This window comes from Juglans microcarpa x Juglans regia, chromosome 7S (genome assembly GCF_004785595.1).
Source record: "Juglans microcarpa x Juglans regia isolate MS1-56 chromosome 7S, Jm3101_v1.0, whole genome shotgun sequence".
NCBI lineage: Eukaryota > Viridiplantae > Streptophyta > Magnoliopsida > Fagales > Juglandaceae > Juglans > Juglans microcarpa x Juglans regia.
The window spans coordinates 10,885,474-10,908,835 of NC_054607.1; the positions used below are offsets into that span (position 1 = coordinate 10,885,474).

The window sequence follows — 23,362 nt, forward strand, 5'->3', positions numbered from 1 at the left end:
GGTGAAGTGGGGAATTTCATTCTTGGAAAGTTAGGACAGCTTCCTTGCATGCAACATGAACATCAGTTATCTTCTTCTAGTTTCTTAGGGAACTATAATAACAATTATGTGGTAGTTGACAAGGAAAAAGTGACGTGAGAGAAGTTTATTTCTCAACCAGGGAATGAGATTGGTTGTTCATCAGAAACCATAAATGCCTTAACTGCAAAAGATGTAACTACCATGCCTGAACTTGTAGTGAATCCCCACAACCATCTGTTCTAGCAGATAACCCTTCTATTGACTCTGATCCCATTATTGATGGTGAGATGATAGGTGGCTTGTTGAAGACCTCGGTGGATATAGATAAACATGTTGGATCTTCCCTGAAGAAATTGAAGAACAATGTCAAACTGTCTATTGATCTTAATGATAAACACTGTGTTGAATTTAATACTGTCACTCGAAGAAGGAAGTTCTTGCTTATGGGTAAACCAACAAGCAATAACAAGATGAAGTTGACTAGGCATAAAAAATCTTTGTCTTTATCGGCGGAGGCTGGAAGACAACCCCGCCAGGAAAAATGAGGCTTCTAAGTTGGAACTGTCGAGGGCTTGGCAACCCTTGAACAGTTCATGATCTTAACCTTATGGTTAAGGATAAAAGGCCTAGTATTTTATTTTTTATAGAAACTAGAATTCATAAAACAAAGTTGGGTAAGTTGAAGTATGGTTTGGACTTTCAAAACTTATTTACTGTGGATGGCTTTGGCCGTAGGGGTGGTGTAGAGTTGGAGGCTCAAAGCTTCTCACATAGACACATCAATTGTTGGATTGGGAATAACCCCAACCTTCCTTGAATGCATGCTTGTTTTTATGGACATCATGTTACTGAAAAAATGATGGAAGGATATAGTATTCTAAGACATCCTCATTCATTCAATCCTGGCAAGTGGCTTTGTATTGGTGATTTTAATGAAATATTATTCTATAGTGAAAAGGAGGGTGGTGCTCGAAGGGGTGATAGACAGATTAATCTATTCAATGATGCTTTGGATGACTGTGGACTTCATGATTTGGGCTTCTCTTATGGGAACTTCACTTGGTCTAACAATAGGATAGATGACTATTTTACTAGGGAAAGGCTTGACAGAGCAGTAGCCTCTACTAACCAGTGTGATGAGTTTGGAGAAGGGAAAATAGGGGCACTGCCTTCCATTACTTCTTATCACTATCCTATCTTACTATCGGTAGCACAACAGCAGAGTCACTCAGCCCCTACCAAAAAATTGTGCAAATTTAAAACTGGTTGGTAGTCTGTTTGTTGTTAATGTATTTAAAAAACCTTCCATAACATCTTGTTCATATTTGTCAACTGTTTCGTCAAAACTCTAATATCGAACCATATCGCCCGGAAATCTTTCAATCAATATAGCATTTATTTCATCAACTGATTAATTTTTTGGTGTTAATACAGCTCGACTTGCCATCTCAATTAAATTGTTTGAATAGTCATAAATGTTTCCAAAACAACATTTAACAAAGAATTTAGAGATTCAATGTCATTGTTATAAGGAATTTTATCTTTTCATCGATGGTAATTGGTGCATTAGCATTGCCAACTTCAATTAAATACTGTGAGAAATTAGGATTTAATTTGGCTCTCATATTTTCTGTTAATTTGATTTTTTTAGAGTAGGCCATAAATAAGAACAGACTAAGCTTGCATCAATTTGTTATTCTCTTGTGCTTTTACGAATTACAAGCAATATTTGACGAAAACCTCCCCAAAAAATAATAAATTTTCCACCATAAGGGAGATCTGTATCAGTTATGTTTCGCAACATCTTATCCAATACTTCTATTGATTATTTTGTAGACAAAGGTGCTTTGTCCCATATAATTAATTTCATCAGACGTAATAGTTTAGCAACATTTTCTTGTTTGATGACATTACATGTGCTATTTTTGTTTACATTTAATGAAATTTTAAAGCGTGAATATAATGTTCGCCCTCCAGATAAAATAGATGTAGCAACACCAGATAATGTAATTGTAAGTGCTATTATATGTTTTGATCTAATTTCAGCCATAAGTGCTTTATATAGAAATATTTTTCAGTACCAGCAGGGCCATCAATGAAAAATGCAGCAGGTTCGTTTGCCAATAAAGTTTGAAGGATCAATGTGTCTTTTTGTTCAGAATTTAGAAGTTTTTATACAAAGATATCTTCCTCCGAAATTGTAACACTTTCTTCATCATAAATTTCTTTATTTGCAAATGCGTCGTTACCAGACAATATATCAATGGGAACAAAATTATGCACATTTATGTTTTTCTCCATCGATTCAAGTGTAGACGAGATGTTTTGTAGAACCATTTTTTTTTTAACAATTGTTGCTGATGTATTTGCAAGTACCGTTCTTTTTCATACATATATTGGTTGGATTCAATATTTCTTAGGGTCATGCATCATATGTTTAATGATAGGTTTATATAAATGTAAATTATTGGTTTTATCAAGTATCTCTGCTGAAACAATTTCATCGAAAGATTCAGGGGCGTAAATTCTTCAATCTTTTTGTAGTATAATTAAGAAATGAACATGCACTAAACCTCTTTTTTTTTTTTTTTTTTTTTTTTTTTTTTTTTTTTTTTTATGTTTGATTGTATATGCATATGCTATAACTTTGCCAAAAAATTTTAGTTTAAACAAGCAATTTTTTAGATTTTCTAATTTTGCTCTAAAGATCTATGTAATTAGATCAGAACGATTTTGAACTTCTTCATGTGGATTCAATTGGTCTAAGATTTCTTTCCAACTTGGATTACATGTCATAGTCAGAAAAATATCAGGTTTGCCAAAACATTGAACTAATGTCATTGCTTCCATATATCTTTTGCGCATATCTCTCAAACCTCCAATAAAAGATGAATGTAGGATAATACGTCTTCTAATTTTTAAAGCATTAGTTTTAACAATAGAAATACTATCGACAATATCCTGATACACATCTGATCTAATTTCTTGTTGTTTTGAACAGAAATAATTTAATTTTGATATTTCAATTTTGATGTACATATCAACGACAAACTGTTGTAATAAACAACTGGATAATAACATAATTGATTTGTATGCATCTCTAATTGTAATTTGAAACAATAATGTTCACGTCATGAAACTGTTGACTCTTTCTTCTTTTTCTTTAGAACTAAAAAGATTATAAAAAGAAAATTTGAAGTATAAAGATATAAAATTTTAAGATAAAGGAGTTAACGGATTAAAAGTGATTATTACCTTGTTCTTCGATTCGAAGTAACTCTTCTGCACTATTTAACTATTGGAGATCACCGATTTCTAATGTATGAGCATTTACTAATATTGATTTTTTTAAACCTTTTCATTTCCTTGATGCCAATTCAAATGGCCGAAATGAAATAATAATAGATATTGCAGTAGATCATAATAGTCAAAATAAATTGGACAATAAGACTTCCACTTGTCTGGCTAAAAATGATAATGTTTTTGCCTTTTTGTTCTGCACGATTATCATTTTCTATCCAAATAGTGACAACTTGTGATACCGATGGAGCGTTATAAACACGTTAATCTAAACCAGTATTTGATCTTATGTGAATTATATGATTTTCAAGATTTGGCATGTTGCTCAACGTTCGGAAGAAATGACAATATAAGTATATTTATTTGTTGTGTAATAATAGAAAGATCTAATCTTTCTGTATCATCAATACGATTTTGTAATTCATGTTTGGTATTGTAGAAATATAACTATAAATATGATGGATGTCCATCTTCAGGAATTAAATTGTTAATGTAATGATAGATCTGTCCTTGAACTCTAAATGTGTAAATTTCTTTATTTCTTCTATAGAGATTTGTATTGAATTTTACTCCAAATGACGTGAAAGCAAACTTATTATTGTATGTACGTACATATGTACAAAAAGTTTTAGATTCAGCTGAACCAAAAGTGAATAATTGATAAAATTGGTCAGAAATATGATTAGGAGTCAATGATATTGTTCCTTAGCACAACAGAAGCCATTGGGTTCATGATAAAAAATTTTGCTCCACAATGTTGACATGATGGCACTGATGGTAAACATTTTGCTTCAAAAAGTACAATTTGTAATATCTATCTAAAAAATCATTTATAAGATTAAATATTTCTCAGATGTCAAGAAAAAAAAAAATGAAGCCCAAAGCCTCCCTTCCCAATTTCCTACGAAAGGCCCAGCCTAGCCCAGCCCACTCCAACCCGATATGACACCGTTTAGATATTTAAAAATTAGGGGTAGCAATATGTAACACAATCCGTTAATCCAACACAAACACGATACGATAAAATGGGTTGACCCGTTAAGACAAGATTGCTTAACGAGGTTGACCCGTTTTGATCCAAACCCGTAAGGCCAAACTCAAATTATTTATAAAAACTAAAAACTAACGACACGATAAAAATGGGTTTGAGTTTGGCCTTACGGGTCTGGGTCAAAACGGGTTGACTCTTTAAGACACGATTGCTTAATGGGTCAACCCGTTAAGAAAGTTGAATTTACATTTCTATCATATTTTGGATTGTTACATTAATATTTTTAATGTGTGTTTATCACATGTGGGATTGTAACTTTAATATTATTACAATGTATGTTTATCATATTCGTGTAATTGTGTATTTATCATATTTGGTATTGTTGGGATTTTAATGTCGGTATTTTTATTGATTGGATTGTAATTTTAGACTTGTAGTTAGTTTTTTATTTTTTATAAATATTGTTTAGATTTTAATATTTATATAAAATCAATCAGGTCAAACGAATTGAAACGGATCTATTTAACTCATTAACGTAAATGGGTCGGGTCATGTCGTATATAGTCAATTTATTTCATATTCAGTAACGGGTCAAAAAATATCGTGTTGTATCATGTCAATCCATTATCTTAATGAGTCGTGTTAAGGTTTAAGATTTTGACACGAAATTCTTAACAAGTTATATTCAAGATTGATCCATTAAATATAATATATATGTCTTGACACGATACGAATACGACCATTTAACATGATTTAACACCACTACTAAAAACCCCAGTTTTTTTTTCTTCTCTTCTATTTCTTTCTCTCGACCCTGACACCCTTCACAAAACCTTCTCTCACCTAACCCACCTTCCAAATGCCTCTCTCCGTTTCTCCTTCTCTCTATTCTTTCTCTCTGTCTCTTGCTCTCTGTCTCTTACCTTTGCTCTCATCTACGCCAATGCCAACACCAGCACGGCACCTTCGTCTTGCGTAGCCTTATCTCGCGTTGCTCAATGAAGCTAAGAAGAATCCTTACTTCTTCATCTCTTTATTCTCTCTATTTCTTTGTTTCCTTGTTTGTCACAATTTTTTTATTTTTTTTTGCAAGTCCTTAAAAATCTTAAAGTTTATTTCTCAATCTGAATACAGTGTTATTTTCTTGTTTATCTTTTTGTATTTTGGGTTTCTCTTCTCTTTTTTTTTTTTTTTTTTTTTTGTTGGATATGCATCTTGTTGTGCGATTTGTGTTCCTCGATATGGAGCATATTGTTTCTGAGGAAGTCATGAGTTTGGAAAAGTTGACTCATTTCGATCTATATTCATTTCGTTTATGTTAGTATGACTTTTTTGCCTAATTTGAAGTTTTTTTTTTAGATCTACACATGTATTATAGATTATGTTTGGATTTACTTTTTTTTTTATTTCTTTCTGGTATGATACGCATCTTCTCCTGCGATTTCCATTGCTCAATATGGAGCATATTTTTTGGGTATGATCTGAGGCTTTGTGGAAGTTGTGGGTTTGGAGAAGTTTACTCATTTCGATCTATATTTATTTCGTCTGTCAGTATGAGTTTTTTGGCTAAATTGAAGATTTTTTTTTTTAAAAAAAAAATCTACACAACTATTATAGATTATATTTCGATTTGCTTTTGTTTGATTTTTTTTACTGAACTTATCGAAGTTCAAAGTGTTTGATAAAATGACATCAACCTCAATTTCTACCATTTCTTCCCCAATTAACTTCGTCTTCTCTGTTCTTTTCCTAGGGTTTCTCACAATATATAGATATTTTATTTTGTCACATTTTGAATATTAAGATTTTGTTCTCATTTTTTCAGTTAAATTTTTTTTGCGAGTCCTTATAAATCCGAAGGTTTATTCTTTAGATCTGAAAAAATTGTTATTTTTTTCTTCTTATTTCTGTATATTGATTTTTTGTTCTTGTATTAAGAATTTATTTAGATCTACACATGTATTATATATTTTGATGTTCTTGTTTGATTTTTTTACTGAGTTGAAAGTTTTTATTCAATCTGTTTGAATTTTCTTTTTTGTTATTTCTATATATTGATTTTCTGTTCTTGTATTAAGAATATTTTTACATCTACACATGTATTATATGTTTTGATGATCTTGTTTGATTTTTGTACTGAGTTGAAAGTTTTTATTCAATCAGTTTGAATCAGATTGTATTTAGTCATATTGTTTTAATTTATAAGTGATAAATATATAACATATGCATTTGACTATAATTAAAAAAATTAATAATAATAGTTCTATTTAGTCATATGTCATATTTAAAAAACATGAGAACTTGTAATTATTGATTATATAGATTTGATCTTTCTTATATGTAAATCTTTTCTTTTCTTTTTTTGTAGTTGTCAATGATGAAAATTTATGTTATGATTATATGATTAAATTATTTAATACTTATTAATGTACTTTGTAAATTTAAAATTAACATATTATATATTTAATTTACATAAATCAGTTAATATAAATCAGATAAAAAAATATTTTATTGATAATTTAAATAGATTCATATATTTATTAAATCGCCTAATGTTTTCATAGAGCCTTACTTAATATAATTTATTAGTAAATAAGTTTGATATTTTCAGAATCTAATATTAATTATTGAATCTATTATTAAAGAATCTTATATTTATGAAATTATTAATGTTGTTATTAATAATACTATTAATAGAAAGTTTTGTCTTGTATAGTATTATATTCTGTTTAATTTTAGATTTTAGAAACTAGAGCTCTTCTAAGTACAAGCAGATTGGTGGACCAATTTGTGCACCAATATTGACGTGGACTATTTTGTCAAATATTCATTTTCAAATCTTCACTGTTTTATTAAAGTCTATCTTTCCACCTTAGCATTGGTGCGCCTATCAGTGTGCAAATTCGTTTACAACCAGATTTTTCCTAGAAGCTATTAGTCTGTTGTGGAACTAATATCTTGCAGAACCATTTCTCTAACAATTGATGATATTGCGTCTGTTGGTAGAAAATCTGTAGATATTTCTTTTTCAAATTGTTCCCAAAAATTATAATAGCATTTGCAACTGTAACGTTCGGTGTTATTGCCTCCATCTTACCTAGCGAACGAACAGCACATTCAAAATTTAAAATTTCATTAAATGCAGATAAAAACACTTGTAATGTCAACAAACAAAGAAGTCTTGCAAAACTATTACGTCTTGTAAAATCAATTATATAAGACGAAACACCTATGTCTCAAAATATTCTATAGAAGTATTAAATAAAATGTTACGAGATGTAAATAATGCAGATCTCCCTTTTGGTGGCAAAGTTACTGTTTTTTGTGGTGACTTCCATCAAGTATTACCTGTCTTTCGTAAGAGTACGAAAGAACAATAAATTGATGCAAACTTAGCTTCTTCTTATTTATGGTCTATTCTAAAGAAAATCAAATTAATAGAAAATATGAGAACCAAATTAGTTCCTGATTTCTCGCATTATTTAATTGAAGTTGGCAACAACAATGCTCCAATAACTGTTGACGAAAGAATCAAGATGTTGCTTTTGGAGATATTTCCAACTACTCAAACAACTTGATGGAGATGACAAATCAAGCAGTATTAATCCCAAAAAATCGATCAGTTGACGAAATAAATGCTATTTTCATTCAAAAATTTCTCGGCGATGTAGTATGATATTATAGTTTTGATGAAATAGTTTATGTATCTGAACAAGACATTATGGAAGATTTTTTAAATATGTTAACACCAAACAGACAGCCACCACACGAATTATTGCTTAAAAAAATTGTCTTATCATGTTATTTAGAAATATAAATCTTTCAGAAGATCTATGCAATAGAACACGATTAATTTGTTGCAACTTTAGTCATAATATGATTGATGCACAAATTTTAATTGGTCATCACAGTGGTAAAAATGTGTTTATACCTAGAATTCGATTCCTACAAGACATAAATGAAAGTAACGTCTTCCCATTTAAAAGAACGCAATTTCCTATCAGATTAAATTTCACAATGACAATAAATTAATCACAAGGAAAAACATTAAATTCTATTGAAATATATTTACCTGAACCAACATTTTCTCATGGATAATTATATATTGCATTACCAAGAGCTAAAACTGCTGATTCAGTGAAAGTGCTTATAAGACCAATAACAACTGTCGTTTATGAAACAAATTACATAAAAAACATTGTGTATAGGAATTTTTTAATATTAATAAACTCGTTATAATACCATGTAAGTATTTGAGTTCTTTTAACGTTATTATTATTCATATCTTGTGTCATTTTATTTAATTGTGTTATAAATTTTATGCTATATATTAACATATGTTTCTTTTTTTATTTTTAATTGCATTAAACATGCAAACCATGTATACATCCATTAACAACATCACTTCAGCCACCAGAAATAAAAAAATCAAAATGATTGTTGGAGAAAAATCGCCAAAATGAGTGGTGCAAAATTCACCAGTGAAGTACCAAAATTTAATGCTAATAGATGCTGAGGGATTAAAATATTCTTCTTTATTACTTAACACTATTTTGTTTATCATTTAAAATTAAATAAATACCTTTTATCTTTATCTTTTTATAGTAAAATTGCGTGCAAACAGTGATGTTTTGCAAGGACATCGATTTATGTGATGATACACTAGACGTCTATCAATCTTACTACATCAGCAATGCCTTTGTGAAACAACTACATCCAAGGCATTAAAGAGAAGTGTATGAGTACCAACAGATATTAAAGTTGAGAAAAATTGAGGACATCGAAAATGAGCAAACAACGCTCAGACATCCAGAATAAAATATTATCTCTTTAAATGAACTTAACGTGTACAAAGACACAAATGCCGAAATAGGTAACTATTATATAAATATATCGTTATATAGTTCTCTTTTGTTACAAACAAAAAATAACTTCGTAAATTAGATATTTTGTCAATTGCAATTCATATGAACCCACCAAAGGAAGTGAACAACAACCAAGGGAAAAGATTAGTCCAAGACATATATATTATTGATCAACATATATCTGCTTACATTTATCAAGCTTTTAATTTTACAAGCCTATAACTCGTGCAATGCTCGGATTGTTGTGCATGAGAGAGAGATTTAAGGAGAGACCGAGTTTTATAGTGGAGAAATTCGAAAAGTTTTATAGGGCAGTTTATTTGACGAAACAATATAAAGGTTGAAATAGTATCTTTAGGTGGAGACTTGAATCGGTTTATATTTTTATATGTAAGAAAAGAAATAAAACTTAAAAATTACAACAGTTCATAATGAAATATTACTTTTAAAAGGATTACCACTCTATAAACATAATACTTCAAGGTTAATGGGTAGAATGCATACTTTTATGGGTAGAATGCCACATTGGAGACATATGACTTCGTTTAAAATACAAAACAATATAAATGTTGAATTACTGCTTTTGAGTGAAGTCTTGAATCGGTTTATATCTTTATATGTAAGAAAAGAAATGAAACTTAAAAGTTACAATGGTTCATAATGAAACATCGCTTTTAAAAGGTTTACTGCTTCATAAACATAATACTTCAAATTTAATAGGTAGAATGCCTATTTTTATGGATAGAATGCCATATCGGAATTATATAACTCCGCTTTGATATATAGTAATAGATATTCTATAATACCTTATTACTAGAAATTTAAATCTGTTTATAATTTTGATAGCCTTAAACTGCTGCGTTTAAAGATATGGAATCGATTCGCTCACGATGAATGCCAAGAAATTTCTAACCTTAATTGGAAAGATACGGTGCAGATTTAGTTTTGCCGTTCGAAATTTTCATCTCAAAATGGCATTATTGTGGGTTTTCTCCTTGTGGTTATTACTTAGAGACTTTGGCGGAGGCGTTGTCTGGCGTGTATGGAGGGCCGCTTTGAAACTATCATTGACATCATTCATTCTGTTCGTCGGTGGATTAGTCTTATTTGTCATGAGATGCATACTAGTTCTCACATCTCTAGTTTTGATTTGCAGGTACTTGAGAGTTTGTAGGTCCAGCCTAGTTTCCCTCCCGTTCGGCGTTGCAAAACTATTAAATGGCAAAGGCCTCCGGCAGGTTAGGTTAAATTGAATACAGATGGTAGTAGTTTGGGTAATCTGAGGGCCTCTGGCATAGGTGGGATTATTAGAAATGATTAAGGTAAGTTAATTCATGCTTTTTCTGCATTCATTGGTACAGGTTCTAATAATCAGGCAGAGCTTTTAGCTCTCCTTCATAGGCTCCAGGTTTGTAAGTCTTTATCCCTCAATTATGTGGAAATTGAACTTGATTCTATGACTGTTATTTCTTGGTGAAGTAAAAGATGTGGGATTTGGTATCTGGAGGATTTCTGGGAAGAAGTTCTTGATCTTATGAGTTCCATGACTTGTTCAATTCACCATGTTTTTTGAGAGGGAAATAAAGTTGCAGATTGGTTAGCCAATCTTGGGGCTTCTGGTAGTGATTCAGTTTTTTCCAACTTGATGGAGATTCCCTGAGTTTTACGTGGCCTTATTCGCATGGACTACTCTGGGATGCCTTCGATTCATATTAGATAGTCTCGTTTTGTCTTAAGCTTGTGGTTTTGTCATTGTCTTGTTTTTGGTTTATCTGGTTTGGTTTCTTTTGGCATGCTGGGTATAGTTTTGTACCCCAGATGTTTGTTTTGTAACCATGGTTTTCCTCCACCACAAGTGAGGGTTATAAATAAAATTGGAGACGGGTCATTATTGGACAGGTGACCCTAACTCTTAAAAAAATAAATAAATAAATAATGGTAGTTCCCATTAGAATTAACATTCTTATCAATTATCCATTGTATATTTGTATATTTATTCATACATATTTATAATGTAGACCTATCTTTGTCATCAACACCGACAAATGTCTTCACCATCGAACCTCTTCTTCCATTTGTTGTTGCAATGTGTACATGGTAAACAACTTATCTAAAAAACTTTATTCCATTTCTAATAAATAGAATATAAATTTCATATTGGTTTTTTATAATATACTACCATATATGTTCAATATATATTATCTCCTGTTTTAATACTTCACTTTAATTATCAACCAAACTCTTAGGGCAACACAATATAATGGATTACTCGAAGAAATAATTGGGAACATTTTCGATACACCAAGTGGATAAGCTTCAAGCAGTTCTGTCGACCCAATAATAAAGATATTTGAAATTGCAGAAATCGTCAGATCTGCACCACCAATAATGATAAAATTTTATTCTTTAAAATCATATCTCTTATTTATGTTTAAAATTATTTTACTTCTATATTTAAATAATAATTATTTCCATAAATATCTATTCTTGATTAGTATGTGATGCACTTAACTGTTCCATTTTAAAGCAGCGGGCAACATTTTTTGTTAGAGAAAAATTTTCACTGATTTATTTACATCAACCAATCAACTACATGTCCTGCAGAAATTGTAACAAAGCAACTGGATACGAACAGGATGAGAACTCTTTATGTTACAGTTGCAAAAATATGACGATCTCACAACCAAGGTAATCATTTCTTGTGATATTCTAAAATTATAAATTTCTACATTATAATTAAAGCATATTAACTTTTAAAATTAAGAAATAATAATTCCTTCATTAATTTTAGACATCGAGCATATCTAGAAGTATAAGACGATAGCGCATCAATAGCAGTAGTTGCTTTTGTACGATAGTGGATCTTATAGAACATAGAGGCCAGGTAAAATCTATACTCCTAAATGCGTTTGAAAATTTTAATACATTACCTTTTTATATGTTTTTATCATTACAGAAGCACCTTCCATATGTGGAGATTATTACAAACCAAATTTAAGGAAAAGAATGGATAATACTCTTAGGCACACAAATTAACTGATATGGACAATTGCGCCAGAATAACTTAATGTTCTGTCTATTAATAACATCCCCAAAACACTAACATAGCTGTTTAAAATCTTTCCTTTAAAATTTTCGATGCTTGTAATATATAAGTACAAAGTATCTATGTGTAGTTATAAATACGTTTGTGGAAGTGTTTGTATTATAGTTATGATTACTTTGCAAATAATTTATGTGATATGTGTTGTAGGAAGAAAATTCTTAAAATATAGATGAAACTCTGCCTGCTTATAGTTAAACATTTAAGACATAACAAAAATCATCAACTGGGCCCACGTGCATCACACGTAATGCCTTACTAGTATGTGTGTGTATATATATATATATATATATATATATATATATATATATATATATATATTCTATGAATTTGAATAAAAGAGGCTATCCAGAAAGGAATAGTGAATTTTGGACCATTTTTCATTTTCATTTTTGTCCCTCCATCTTTCTCATTTTCTGTGTTTGTCCTTCTGACTTGCTTTTGTTTTATTCACATGTCTTCATTTTGCCCTGTTTGACCGACTGTAGTGATCTCTTTTTGTCTTTTTGATTTCATTTGTTTCTGACTGAGTATAGGCTTAGTTATGATCTTTCTCATTCGTCTTTGTTTATTTGGTTCTTGCAGGACTTGAATTTGGTTCTTCTACACATCAGGTTCCGGGACCTTGTCTGTTGAGGGATGTTTTGGCAGGTTGATGGGAGGGTGGAGGCTAGAGTCTTCGATCCTGTTTGTTACCTAATGGCCTTCTAAATCTGTCTTCCAAGTGCAGAAGCTATCAAAGTAATACATGGGTAAATGCCATGGTCATTTCCACAAGGACAACAATGTTCATGTTGAGCAAGTATATAATGTGTTGCGTTTGTGTGAGGAAATTGTTTGTGAAAGAGCTATTTACATAGCTAATAAGAGAAACAAGAAAAGACACTCTCCACAACTCAAGTTACAAAGTTAGCCTAACATCATCTTTTCAGAAAATAGAAATTAAAACAAGAAAAACTAAAACTCATAGAATGGTTGCTAGGCTCATAAATAAAGCTACGGTAGAAAAATATTCATAGAAAAACAACAACCCCTTCCAACATGATTTTTTTTTTCCTTTTATATGCCCTTGGCTGTGTTGCTTGTGCCCATTTCTCCTGGGATTTTTGCTCCACTTCCGCACTTGAGGCCACATGCCATCGTGCCTTTAGTCCCCCGTGCGTGAATCTGCCCAGCCTTTGATTCCAACCAGCAAGCCCAGCGTGTAGCAAGCCCATACGTGCCCCTGCACCTTGCATTTCCACTCTCCAATTGTTCCGTAGCTTCATGTCGTGCTCTAGTTTTCAATCGTGCCCCACGTTTCAATGCACTCCCTTTCAGCCCTAAGTATGTGGTCCTCACATTCTTCTGTTAGCCAGTCCAATTGGTAGGCCTTATCCAAAAATGCCCTACATCAATTAGAATCAAGTGTTCACAATGGGAGGGGTAAAATTGAGATATTAATTCTAATGTGGCTTAACAGCTACATTATAAATCCTTTTAGGTGTAAAATATCAAGATTTAACATTGAGTCAAGTACTAAAAACTACTGCATAGTTAAGTACTTAATTCATTTTTGGTTAAACAATTTATTCACTTTAACAGCTTAATCATGTAGTTTTTGACACTATCATTACCCATCAATCACAAACTCAGACGCCCCATGATATTTTCTCTCTCGCCGAAAAGGCAAAATCCAGAAGCCCTCCTCTGGCTCCTTGGAACCCAGCCACGTCGCAGTCCACCAGCTACCTCCACCACTACACCTCGTCGGTCGACTACCCCTTCTCATCCTCCTTAGTTCCTCTGCCTCTATCTTATGATCTCTCTCTCTTTCCCTATTTCTCTGATCCTCTGTCTCTTCACTGCTTCGTTTGAAGGTCCTCTCTCTCTCAACTCCACCTCTCAGTTCTCTTTGTTTCAGTTTTTCTAAGACCCTAACTTGTCTCTCTTATTTTCCTTATTTTCCTCTATTTTCAATCACTCAAGGACACAAAAAAGTGTGCTTTCCCTATTTTTGGCTCGAGAGAGCTGAATATCGTTGCTCTTTCAGAGGTACATGGGTATTGGGCATTTTTTTTTTTTTTGTTAAATTTATTTCAAGAGTAATTCTTTTAACTGCTATATATTATGAGTGGCAATATGTGACACGACTCGTAAATTCAATATGAACACAACACAAAATTAGCAGGTTTGAGTTTGATGTTAACATGTTCGGGTCAAAATGGGTTGACCCGTTAAAACACAATTTATAAACGGGTCAATAACGGGTTAACCTGCTTAACACGAAATCAACCCGTTTTAACCCATTTATAATTTATTTCCAAATTAAAATTTTATTATTGTTAAATTGTAATATTAGTATTTCTTAGTATGATTATGTTTTTATTATTTTTATTATAGGGATTGTAATTTTAGACTTATGCTCATATTTGTTATTGTATGACTTGTAATATTGGTTTTATTATATGTTAAAATTTGAAAAATATTGATATATATTTTTTAAAGTATTGTGGTTATTAATAGATATAGATTTTAAATTTTATGTGAAATTATGTTTAATCAGGTCAAATGAGTTATGTGTTTTAGTTCAACCAATTTACATGAAATAAACGGGTTTAAATAAGTAGTGTTACATTAACATATTTCTAATTAATTATTAAATGGGTCAAAACGGGTAACTCGATCTATTATCTAAATAGGTTGGGTTAGAATTTGAAAGTATGACACGTTTAGCTTAACGGGTTTGGTTCGGGTTTACCTATACAATCGAATGTTCATGACTTGACACAACACAAATACGACCCAAAATCACAATTTTCCACCCCTAGACTATATGGACAGACGATAATTGATGGAAGTTATGTTTTTGGGCAAATCTAGAGTTTGGGATTTTATATCAGGCTTCGGATGAACTTTTATTTTCAGCTATTCCAGTACCAACTCTTGGATTTGTTTCTTAGGGGGAAGTATCCTTATCTCTCTCATAGCTTGTCTCTCTTTTTTTCTCTTTTTTGTCTGATCTGGCTTGTAATCTGATAGTTTTTTATGGCTTTTGCAATGTGATGGTTTTTGGGTTTTTGTGATCTGGCTTGCTTTCTGATTTGACTTGCAGTTATTAGAAACAAGAAAGTAAATTCAGAAATTGAGTCGAAGATTGCATCAGCAGTTAAATTATCAGCCAAAAATCTCTTTGCTAGGGGCACGCAGGACACCAACTTCGGAAAAAAAAAGAATAAGCACGATGTTTATTTTTGTGTGTACCTGAATAGTGGATTTGTAAGAGAATTGTTGCAGATTGGGTGTTTGATGATATTTCCTTTTTTTGTGGGACATAGATTTTCCATTCTTTTCTTTCTCATCTGTATTAACTTGTGCAGATTGCCAAAGAACATGGTGGTATCATGAGATTCATTCAAGTTTCTTACTTAGGGGCATCTCCATCTTCTCCATCTAGATTGCTAAAAGCTAAAGCTGCAACAAAGGAAGCCGTTTTGAGAGAATTTTCAGAAGTAAAACTATTTATTAATCAAGTTAAACTTTATTAATGATCAAAATGTTTATGAAAATTCTTGTAAACCAGAGGAATGGTAACTGATAAACCTATGTGTTGGGCAAGCTAACCACAGAATGGGCTTCATCTTTATATTGCACTTTTAATTCGGTGAGGCATAGTAGTATATCAATTGTATTGGGTTCAGAGGAGAAAGGGGCCTGGGAGCAAGCTGCTTAAACTCAATCTTAAGCAGTGGGGAATTCGAGGTCTTGGCAACCTAGGTTCTCATTTTGGTTGCTTGATTAAACTCAATCTTAAATTTATTTTGTCATTCCTTTTTTTTTTAATTACGTCGAAGAACCTCTCCAAGGCAGGGCTCTTGGATCCATGCCTGCAGAGTAAACCGTAGTCCCGTGCACCGCACCCTTAAAAGTTTTCTTACACGGAATTGGTTAAATCGCTTGCTTTTCATCGGGTGGTGTGGCCCCAAATGATTGTTTGCACCTATTAGGTGTTGAACCTTGGACCTTGAAGGGAGTGATATCCCAAGACCAAGGCCTTCACCACTTGGGGTTATTTTTGTCATTCCCTTCGTTGATTCTTCAAGCATACTAAAATTATTTACTATAACGATTTTTATCTTGGGCAATGCAGCTAGATTTTAAACTCAATTCATATCTCATGGAGTGTAGTTCAGATGGATAAAGTTTATTTTATTTTTCATAATTTCTTATTTTCGATGAGTTCAAGAAATTATTTGCTCATTATTAGGAAGAACAAAATGGTTATCATCCTTCGGGGAGCTGGCTTTTGTGAGTTCTTTCTCCATTAATTTTCAGGTGTTGGTGAATTGTTCTTGTCGATTTAAAAATCGGAAACCGACAAATCAGAATGATTTCAAAGTTCAAATCAATTTTAGCATGACAATTTAAATGTTTTAATGCCTATATGTGTGTGCCTTGGTGATGGCTTATTAACTTTCTTGTCGTTAGTTTTATTATTGTTACCACTACTATTTGTAAAAAAAAGTGTTAATTGTATCATTATTATTTTGAATTATAAACATCATTCTTTTCTCTCTCTCTAAAAAATGTCAAAATGGCATTTTCTTGATTTGTTTATTACTGTTAATCATAATGGTATGTGTGTTTTCGTTGCTATTTGTGACACTACAGGTATAACAAACCAGCTTTGACAGCAGGCAACAACCAACCAGAAAATAAAATACACCAGAAAGTCCAAGTTTGTTTGTCCAAGTTATGACAGCAGACAACAACAAAACCAGAAAATTAAAACCAAACTACAAAGCATTTCTAACATAAGGAATTCCAATTTTGTCTGTCCGAATCAAACCCCTCAACAGGGGAGGGGCAGAGGCCATCATAGTCCAAGATCCTACACAGTCATCCGAAGCCAACTTAGCCAAGTAGTTAGCTGAAGCATTTCCTTATCTGAAAATATGTTTGATTGAGAACACCTTGCCACTAAGTAAGTCCATCAATTCCTCCTAGAAATCTACAAGGTACCAAATAAGACATTTTGCATTTCGGAACCAGTTTACCACAATTAGTGAATCCATCTCTATTTCTATCTTATCCAAACATGACAGATTATTCTCACTCCGAGAAGGAGTGCCATGAATTCTGCATAATTATTTGTGCCATGATCAAGTGGAGAAGAGAAAGGCAAAACCATGTTACCTGCAGCATCCCGCAAGACTCCCCATGCACCTGCCTTCCCCGGGTTACCTCTACTGCTTCCATCCACATTCAATTTATACCAACCATGCTGAGGTCGAAGCCAATGAATAACCTGCATCCTCTTCCCTCTTTTAATTTTCGGATGAATGTGCAGATCTTCTAGGATCTTCTCATCTTGTGTGGATAATGGCTTAGTTGCATGAAGCTTCAAACTTAGTTTAACTATCCAGAATTTAATACATTGCCAAGTCTCCTCCACGAATTCAGATTTTCCTTCCATTCTTACCTTGCATCGACGAAGCCAGACGACCCAGGTGACAATGATTGGAATAATGCCAGTAAGCATCCCTCTAGTCGTCGCCTTTGAAGCTCTATTGAACCAAGCAATCACGGTCTCTGGATAGCACACTTCCACCAAATACTCTGAGCCACTTTCCTGTTAGCTAAGACATGATTCAAATCTTCGTAGTCTCCCTTAGCACAACAGTTGCACTTTGAGGCAAGGGGGATGGCCAACCGTTATCATCCAAACTAAGTGCATTGTTAAAACCTTTCCACATCATAATGACCATTTCCTTTGGGATGCACGGATGCCAAATCCAATTTGACCATCTGAGTTTTGGGGCTCTAACTCGGATGCACCCCTAGGCACTCTTAGAGGTGAATTTTCCATCCTCTTTAGCCAACCAAATTAGGATATCCTCCACTTTTTTCTTACCACTAAAAGTGTTAACAATCTCTTGAGCTTTTTGAGAGCCTACCAACCGATTCAATAGGTCCAAATCCCAGCCATCCTCTAGCCAGATATCTTTTAAAATTAAGCTAGGCATCGTAACAGGCAAAACTGTAGCAAGGGTCTCCTCCCCCACCCATTTATCAAACTAGAAGGAGATATTTCCTTCCTTTGGCTTCCATTTTGAGTGTTCCATGATTTCTAGGATACAACTGGTTATGAGCTTCCAAAACTGAGACCCTTTATTAGGATTCACAAGAGAGATGTGACCCTCCTTCACATATTTGGCTTTGAAAAACCGAGACCATAGGGAGTCGGTAGTCAATAATTCCCAAGAAAATTTCATGTGTAGAGATCTTTAAGTATCCTAAAAATTTCGAATACCAAGACCTCCCTCACTAGACGGAATGCATAGTTTATCCCACCCTTTCCAGTGTCTCTTTGGTTTATCATCCTTGTATCCCAGAGGAAATTACTCAGAGAGCGATTAAGAGACCTTAAAACTATCTTCGGGACCTGAAAGATGGACAACATATGTATTGGAATACTGCTAAGCACATGTTTTACTAATAGCAATCTTGCCCCACTAGATAGTAAGCGAGACATCCAGCCTCCAATTCTCGCACTAATCTTCCCAATAAGGTCATCAAAGTGGATCGACTTCAATCTTCCAAATATCATAGGAATTCCCAAATATTTAAACCTTCTGAAAAGCTAGTAAATCGCAATATTTGTCTTCTTCTAGCTGTTGAGATAAGATTAGAAAAGATGATAGAGGCTTTTTCCTTACTAACTTTCTGACCAACCCATGTTTCATAACTTGCAAGACACTCTGATATCGCCTTAATGGAAACTTTACTCTCATTTGAGAAAATCACTATATCGTCTACGTAAAGAAGGTGGGTAATAGTCGGAGCACCCCTCGGGAGAGAAAAAAAGGGACAATCCGCCCGTCTTGGAATCTTCCTTTTAAAATTCTCGACAATATTTCCTCCACAATAATAAACAAGTAAGGGGATGATGTCTAGATATGGTTTACTTTTCCCATTTTCTTGTTTGTTGCTGTATATTTATTATAATTTATTTTCTCTATTTTTTTCTTGTATTTCAGAATGGTGTTTTTTACAAAGGTGTCCCCTGATGTTTTAGTGTTGGATCAAACAAGATATATACAGGTTAGGTGCTGTATTATGTTTTATGCTTAATTGTCTTCATTGATATCTATATTCAAGTCATGTAACTGACATGGATTTAACTTTCTGTCATCTAGAAAGGGGTGAAATGCATACATGGATAATAATATATAAACTCTTTCTTGCTGTAAATATGTAAATAGTTTTAGTTCGTCTAGTTGAAGACTTTGAGACAGGCTTGTACTGCCTCTGATTTCTTTTAGCAAATTGAAATAGATTTTTGAGTGTATGACTATTGTATTGTATCTTCCATTCAGGATGTAGAATTCACATTTGTGTTCAATAAGAATTATGATTAATAAAAGTCAAGATACTTCGTCTCTACATTTGAGTGTATGACTATTGTCTCTACAGGAGTTTCCATATAATCAAATTCTAGATCTCCTTCATAATTAAAGAGAAGGTACGATAGAATTTTTAGTCATTTTTGTAACTCTTTTCCTTAAAATAAAAAAAATGAAAAATTTATGTTAAGAGTGCTTCCCTTGCTTATAATAAAGTGATCTTTGGACTTATTTCCTGTCTATTTGTTGACAATGATAAAGGTTTATTGCCATTTCATCATGTTTAATTATGTATTGTTGTGTTTGCAATATGGATTGAAGCAATATTTCTAATTCTGTTGATACATTCTTTTTTTCCTCAACCAAATGATTAGTTGATTGCATATGCTAGAGTTAACATGATCTGTAGACTATCATCAATGGAAAATTATTACTCTGGGAGTGTGGATGAAGTGATACTCATTCTCATACTATCATAGGATGGAATGTCATTAACATGATATGTTAATAGATTCTACAAGCTTGGTTGGCATATACACCCATCGTTTTACAAGTTACTTTACAAAAATGCTCCTAATTTAAAACATAGTTGTATGAAACGTCATAAAAAGTGGTGTATGTCTATCATTTTCCTAACTTTCATATATCCAACCGTTGCCATAAGCTATTCCTTTTAGTGTTGGATAATTTCTTGCATGTCTACCCTTAGTTGACCATCATCGATCTTACTTTTTTGCTTATGAATGGTTCAGCTAGTGCTTGATTTTGTTCTTGTCTCTCTTAAAGGCATGCTTGAGTATAATTGATTTATTACGTTTGAAGTAATGATGCTACTCTAACACTCCCAAATACTTGGTGTTGCTGCATCCATTAGCAATCATTTTTGGATGTTTTATAGCTATAATTCATTAAGAAATCAAGAGAAAAAGGTTGAAAACTTGAAGAACCCATGAGTCGAGAGAGATGGTTTGATTGCAAAGTTTCTTTCCTAACACACTCTGTTGATAGCGGTTGTCTGTTTTTGTTTTTCATATTATTGTTATGGACAGAAAGCCGCAGTGAAAGCAAGTTTATGCACCTTCTTGGCATTCAACAAAAGTTTGGCTAAAGCTCATGTCCTTGCCCATGACTCTGGCTATCACCAGCTCGTTAGTCACTGATATATATTATTTCCCACTACTTTATAAACTAATTATTTGCTATGGTTTTTCCTTCAAAACTCAATTTGATTTATATTAATGAGGGAAATGATTTGACTAATCTCTTTTCCAATCTACAGATTGTTGCACCCTCATTTTCGTTACACAATGGAGGAGATCAATGCTCTGGCTCGAGAAGCACTTATCAATGCAAGTGGCACCATTGAGTCTGCATTTGCAACTGGCAAATATTCCATGGAAATCTGCTCTGCCGCCTATGATCTCTAGGAGTCACTTCCTGCTGACCTAAGTAGCAGGTACCTACTTTCCAATTAGCCAATCTTTTAGAGTTTCAAATATAAAAATTCAAATAAAAGAGTTTTCCTCCAAACCGATCCACCAACCCATTCAAAAATTTTCATGTGTCCTTTGAGCATGCAAAGAAACTCATATTTTCTTAATAAAGGGACACATGACATCATATACAGTTTTTAAATTTAGATTTTTAAAAAGGCATATGTTTATAAATTGTCATATGTTCTAAGAACAATTGCCATTTTTATAGATGGGATTAGAGGAAGCTTTTTTCAAACCAGTTTGGAGGAAAATGCTATCCTAAACCAAACCCTAGAAGATGAATAATACATATCAACTATAAGTAGAAGTACTCTAACAAACAGAAAACTTGTTGCTTTGCAACTTATTGGCAATCCAGTGCATGGCATATTATAGCTTTTCAATAATGTGTATAATCTAATTCCCATATATCAAAATTTAAGATCGATCGTCTCTTTTGCAATTGTGTATGCAGGGGAATGGCCGTTGAGGATCCAACTGCTCCTCATGGACTAAGGCTAACAATCAAACACTATCCTTATGCCTATGATGGTCTCATCCTCTGGGATTCCATCATAGACCGTTAACCACTACTACCTTGACCCTAGCCTTGTGGAGTATGATCAAGAGCTCCAACCATGGTGAACGGAAATTTGAACAGTTGGCCATGCCGACAAGAAGGACAAACCATGGTAGCCGATTCTCAAAACCCAAAAAGTCCTTATCGATATCCTCACAATGATCACTTGGGTGACTTCCGACCACCATGCCGCCACCAACTTCGATCAATATGCTTACGAGGGCTACTTCCCAAATTGGCCAACCATTGCTAAAACCAACATGCCCACAGAAGACCCAACTGAAGAAGAATGGAAAAAATTCATGAAAAAACCTGAACACGCACTTTTGCAATGCTTCCATTCACAACTTCAAGCAATAAGAGTGATGGCTGTTTTGGATATATTGTTTAATCATTCACCCGGCGAGGAATACCTTGGGGAGAAAAGTGAACCATCATGGGCTGAAGATCCATTCATAAAGGAAGCATTTGAGAGGTTCCATGGGAGATTAAGGGAACTTGAATGGATAATTGATGAAAGGAATGCGAACAGTAGTTTGAAGAATAGAGTAGGAGCTAGGGTTGTGCCGTATGAGCTTTTGAAGCCATTTTCCAACCCTGGCGTAACTGGAAAAGGAGTTCCATATAGCATTTCCATTTGATCAATTAGAAGAGACTACACATTTCAAACTTAATGGATTTGAATGGTCTCTAATAATAGTTTGTGTAGTTAGGAAATTAACATGATTTGCTTGTTAGGATAAGAAAAAAATTTGACAATCTTTTTAAAAGGTTTTTAGTATATTTTTTTGGAATTACTCTATTGAGCACACCAATCACATCACTTAAATTTTAAAATCTAATTTGCAAGATTTAGATATTAAAAATGCTCTACACACCAACTTCAAAATATAATTTTTCTATTTATTTTACTATATTCCATGAAAGCATATATAAAAATATAAGTGGGACACAAGCAGTCAAGACAAAGAGATCTCCATTTCATTTCACCAGAAGTATACAACTTTTTATAGAAAAGGAAACAAAAAAAGGGGGTAATATACGAAGGCCTAACAAAAAAGTTCTGCATAGACGATTGCCATAGACGGTATTACCCCCAACAAAGCGTACTATTGGAGTCGTCTCCATTTCATTACAAGCTCTGCGCACCACTCTCGGTAATGCGTGCTATCGAATTGTCTCTCGTTGTCCGATATGAAGCTCTGAGGTATGCCGAACTGGCAGATTACCTACTTCCACAGGAACTTCGTGATAGTTCGGGAAGTGATGCTTGCCTAGGCCTCTGCTTCAACCCACTTGGTGAAGTAATCGACTGCTACGACTACAAACTTGGCCCCTCCTTGAGCTGTTGGGAATGGGCTGATGAGGTCCAGACCCCATTATGCGAAGGGCCAGGGGACAGTGATCAGCGTTAGTTCCTCCGGTGGGCAGTGCGACACCATCCCTTGCTCTTGACACTTTGGGCATTTTTTTGCGAAATCCTCCACATCTTTGAGGGAATAAGGTCAGTAGTACCCAGCTCAGGTTACCCTTGCGGCTAGTGCTCTTCCTCCCAAGTGGCTCCTGCAAATTCCTTTGTGGATTCTTGCCAATACGTACTGCGCTTCATCCGATGAGAGGCATCTTAGGAGTGGCTCAAAGA

General features: G+C 33.4%; 1 pseudogene; it reads left to right on the forward strand.

Moving 5' to 3' along the window:
* Window positions 1-22,441, forward strand: part of LOC121240811 — a 41,610-nt pseudogene extending 19,169 nt beyond the window's left edge.
* Window positions 22,442-23,362: the final 921 nt, after the last annotated feature.